The sequence below is a fragment of the Mastomys coucha genome, chromosome X, assembly GCF_008632895.1.
Source record: "Mastomys coucha isolate ucsf_1 chromosome X, UCSF_Mcou_1, whole genome shotgun sequence".
NCBI classification, from domain to species: Eukaryota; Metazoa; Chordata; class Mammalia; order Rodentia; family Muridae; genus Mastomys; species Mastomys coucha.
In genome coordinates, this window is record NC_045030.1 from 126,915,182 (window position 1) to 126,920,725 (window position 5,544).

The window sequence follows — 5,544 nt, forward strand, 5'->3', positions numbered from 1 at the left end:
GAGATTGCCTGTATAAGACTCACACAAGATCAAGTCAATCAACATTCAAGCCTAGATAAGGGAGAAGGCCATTAGTTCCAACTTCTGGCCGAGGAGTTGTTGGCAATTAGTGGATAGTAGGAGGAAGGAGAATCAGTTTTCTTTAAGAGTATAACTCTTGGAATATCAAGATCATGTTCCAGTGGATGATTCATACCCAGAAGATTAGGGACAATTGGCCATACTGGACTGAGTTGTTATAAACAGTCAGAGACATGAAGTTTGGAGAGTGGTTGGGAGGATGAAAGCTGGACCTTGGGGAAATAAGGCAGAAGAGTAGAGTTCTAGATCTGATCAAAATGCATTGTATGTGTGTATAAAGTTCTAAAAAAATCAATCTGAATATGACATTTAAGTCTACTCTAGGTCACACAGTGACTGACTACCATGACCACTCAAGTGTGGATGTGATGTGTTCCCAAACACTTCACATGTAGATAGTTTCTGTAAGTTTTATGTAATTTGCCTCATAGCTGGAGGCAATGAGTGTTTCAAATGACAAAGAGTGTCAAAATCTGGATTGGGCCCTGAAGACATGACATAATGGTTAAGAATGCTCATTGCTCTTGCAGAGGACACATGTTCAGTTCACAGTAAACATGTGATGGCTTATACCCATCCATAACTCTAGTTCTTGGGGATGCAATGCCCTTTTCTGACCTCTTCAGACTCCAGGCATGCATATGATATGCAAGCATACATATAGACAAACCACTCACACATATACAATAAAACAATAAAATTTTAAATCATTTAATCTGAATAGGTACTGTAGACAATAATCTCTATGTAAGAAAAGGGCTCTTGCTTTCCTGATTCAAAGACATTTGAAATAATGAGCTCTTTCCTTCTTAATGAAAGCCTTTAAAATGAATGTTGCACTTTGGCATGGAAGTGCTATTAGAAAAAGAATGGCTTTTATTCATTACTATCTTTCAAAGCAGTGGATATTATCTGAATAATCAGTGAGTAGTAAGTTTTCTTGCCACTCACTCTAATGTAATTCGTTGCTTCTCCCTGCTATACAGTAAAGCAACAGATCATCAGAGCACAGTGCATGACATTCAATGTTGAACTACTTATCCATTGTCAGAGCATAGAAATAGAATGACTACTTCAAATTTGTATATTTTGGGGTACAGAAATAGTAGGTACTGGTAGTTAAACTGAAGGTATCAACTGCACCTATCTTCTGGAAACCTGGCATGCCTCACCCATTGAGTAATGAAGAAGAGTAATTGGGTAGGTGATTTAATCCCAGACACTACTCACTGGAAAAAGGCTCTGACAGTCTGTCTGCAAACAAAAGAGAGTCAAAAGTTGGGTTTTGCCTAACTTGGGAAACAGTCTGGTGACTGTTCAAGGATAGCCAGATGTTCTCTAAGGAGAAGTCAAGGATGTCTGAATTTGTCTCTAATTTTAGGTTTATAATGTTTTTAATTATGTAAAACCACTGATTAAGAAAGACAACTGTCACAGCACAGAATAAAAAGTATGTAAACAATTCAAGTGCATTATTATATTACAAAGAATATGTAGCAGGCAAAAACTTTCCACTGAAGATTCAATGGTCTCAGGAGGAGAAGACACTTGTTTCTCCCCTCAGGAACCCCCTCAAACAACTCATTCCACTATTGGTAAGCTAACCTATAGGAAATAGGAAATACAAACAGTACCTGCTGAATGCTCATGAACCTTATCATTGGGTACAACTTAATTCCCAAAGTTGGAAGCTGAGCATTTCCTAAACACTTTTTAAGAAAGCAAGATGTAGTCAATGAGACCTCCATAATGTCCCCCACCTCTTATAACATTTCCAAAAGTCATCCATAGTAGCTGGCACTGCATTAACCACTTTTCTAGTAATCTCGGTGTGCTCAGAAAAGAAACATGTCAGTAGAGTTCATCAGAATATCAATTCTGCCAGAAAAGGACACTTGGCTAACCACAGGCCACTTGGAATCATTTGAAAGCTGAATTCCAAACATCTGGATGCTGGTTCAACAGCATCAACAGAGTTAGAAGTGGTTATCCCAGATATTTCTAGGAGAAAGCAGTTTCCTTGTTTGTGAACATCAAATAATCATGTTGCTCAAACCCAACACAAGTTAAGAATATAGAAAACTGGGCCTAGATATGAAAGCTCAGTAAAAATTCCCAGTTCTGTGTTATGAACATAATTATTGGTGAAGATAACATTTAATTTACCCTCATAGCATGTGTCTCCTCGGCAAATCACCAAATGGCCCTTTCTTCACTAGCCAAACTAACAGAGAAAGGATACATCCACAGATGGCAACAAGACCTGTATTGAGCCAATCATTATAATCTCCTCACCCACCAATGCTTTTACCATACATCAAGCAGCTATCAAAGTACCAGAATAATACCCAGAAGGCATGCAGCAGAAGGGAGGTGTGGTCTGGCTTGTCAAAGTCTGGATGGTTATTCCTGAGTAATTAAAAGCTGGCTTAAACATCAGTAGTTCATAACCTTACATATAAGGCCAGTTCTTGACTAAGTTTATGCAGCTTGTTAATTCTCCCTCCTAAGTGCTCCAATTATTGAGTAATCTTATGCTATACTAAACTGATAAAATTTTTGATAAGCTCAACACAAATGTTACTTGTCTGTTCATATTGTCAAAGAGGATTTCAACAAATATCAGTCCTTCTAAGATGTCAGATGAAAGGCAGGCTGATTAAAGGCAAACTGTCCAGAACAGACATTAAAATTCTCCCCTTTTCAGTACTTCTCCAGCTTTCCTTGAGAAAGTTCCTTTATTGCCATGTTTTCTTCGCACTCCCGTGGACAATTAGACCTAGATGACTGCACTTCAGGTTGTAACAGTTGTAGGGGAATTTTAATCCAGCAACACAGCTACTCTGCCAAGGAATCACACCTAAAGACTTAGGTCTGTGTGATCCAACTGGAATACAGACATGCCCAGAAGTACACACTGTTAATCCCTAACAATGATGTCTAACTGAGGGGCAGCAAAGTGATGGATCAGAGAAGGATTTGACAGAATGAGTCAGAGATAGAATGTGTCCAAACTGACAGGGAAGAGAGGTTACTTAAGAGCAGGGCAACGAGAGTCAATTCAGTTCTGTCAGTGGTTTTCAGTTCAGTTGAGTTTAATGTAGTTCAGTTGAGTGCAGTTGAGCTCAGTTCAGAATAGAGCAGTCGAGTTCAGAGCAGTTCAGTTCATGGAGTCTTTCCATGCAGATCAATTTATTCAGAAGCCAGAGAGAAGCCAATTTGAATCAGTCAGCTTGGAGAACAGTTTGAGCCAGAACAGCTGAGATGAACTAGATAGCCAGAGTTCAGACAGAACTAGAAAGGGTAAGCTTATTCAGCAGTAAGGCTGAGACAACAATTACATCTGGCAAATAAAAGTTACTTTTATAAACAGTCTAAGTCAACGTTAATCAGAAGAAATTCCATGTGCATGAATAATCCTGTTCAAAACTGCATAGTATCTGACACAGATGCATCTTAAATAAAAAACAAGAAGGTCAGAATCTTATCGATTAAAAGCGTGGGTTATGTGTTTGAAGACTTGTGTTGCTGTTTCCTAATTTGGTGGTATTAGAAAAGTCAATTTACTTTCTGTGCATCTGGTAGATTTATCTGTAAAATTGGGCAATACACACATACACACACACACATACACACACACACACACACACACACACACACAGAGTTGTATTATAAACTGATATGTGGGGTTTTGTGGATATGGATGTGTGTAGTCTTTGGCAGAATAATGATCACTGGTAAAATTTCTCTAAAGTCTGAAACTTATGAATAAATTACCTAATGTGATGAAAATAACTTAGCAGGTGTGATTTAAGTTAAAGAATTTAACATGTTGAAGATATCCCAGATTTTCTAGGTTGAATTTAATATAATCATGGAGTCTCTGAAGGGAGAAAAATGAGGCAAAAGAGAAATGACTACAAAAGAGTGGTCAGAGGAATGCATTGCTGCAAGTTTGGAGATAGAGAAAAATATGTCATAAATCAAGAAATAAAATCATCCTTTAGAATCAAAGAGGTTAAAAGGGGCAAATATAAATTGATTCTCTCCTAAATCATTTACACAGGAACACAATCCTGCCAACATCTTGCTCTTAACTCAAAGACACATATTCCACATAAACAGATATACAAATGCTAGACAATAGTCACATTTGTCTCTAGTTCATGTGCTTATAGATATTTATTGGCTTTAGCTGTTTGTTGTCTTTCAGTTATTAAATATTTCAGTGAAACATAATAGTACAGTATAGTTACATTATATATACATATGTATATGTATATATGTATATGAACACATATAATACATATATATTAGTCAACACTTACTATATATAGTTTCTGAATCCACTTGCCAACCTTCTTCTAATACTCTTAACCCTGAGCTATCTAGTGTCCTTATTTTGGACTTTAATACTTCCTCATATTGTTTTAAAAATTTACCACATATGCATGTAGTGTGGTATAAAAGTGATATTTAGTGTTGCTGATGCTTTTATTTGGTATAAATAACATTATATTCTATATTCTAACTTAAAACTTTATTTTTCATATTTTAAAATAAATATTTGTGTTTTCCATATTTATTCCTAATAACATTTTCATTTCAGTTTTGGTACAGTGATCACATTACAACATTATGGAACTATATTGGTATTAATTTGACTATTCCTTTCTTGCATGTTCATTTGTAATGGTTCTTCTATTTTAAGGTTTAAAATAATATTTCAGTTAACAGCTTACACAAATAGCTATCTAATGTCTTTTATGAAGAAGTATCTTTCAGATTTAGACTAAAATATGAACTTCCAAACATCACAGAGCATATGTATCATTACTAAATGTGTCAATTCTCCATTGTCACTGTGATAAAATATCAAAATCAAGGTAACTTAAGTTAGAAAGTTTATTTGGGCTTATAGTTTCAGAGCAATAGTCCTTAATGGCAGGGCAGGCATTACAACCAGAGCAGAAAACTGAGATGTCATATGTTCATTTAGATATAACAATCAGACAGTACAAAGTTAGACATAGCTATAAACTCTCAAAGCCTACCAGCTCTAAAGACATACTTCCTCCAGTATGAATCAACCTCTTAAAAGTTCTGAAACCAATTTATTGATTGCCATTTTGTCCTATTGACAGTGTCTTTTGACTTAGAGAAGCTTTGCAACTTTATGAGGTCCCATTTGTCGATTCTTGATCTTACAGCATAAGCCATTGGTGTTCTGTTAAGGAAATTTTCCCCTGAGCCTATTTGCTTAAGGTTCTTCCCCACTTTCTTTTCTATTAGTTTCAGTGTATCTGATTTGATGTGGAGGTCCCTGATCCACTTGGACTTGAGCTTTGTACAAGGAGATAGGAATTGATCAACATGCTAACCTACATACTAACTGCCAGTTGAGCCAGCACCATTTGTTGAGAATGCTGTCTTTTTTCCACTGTATGGTTTTAGCTCCTTTGT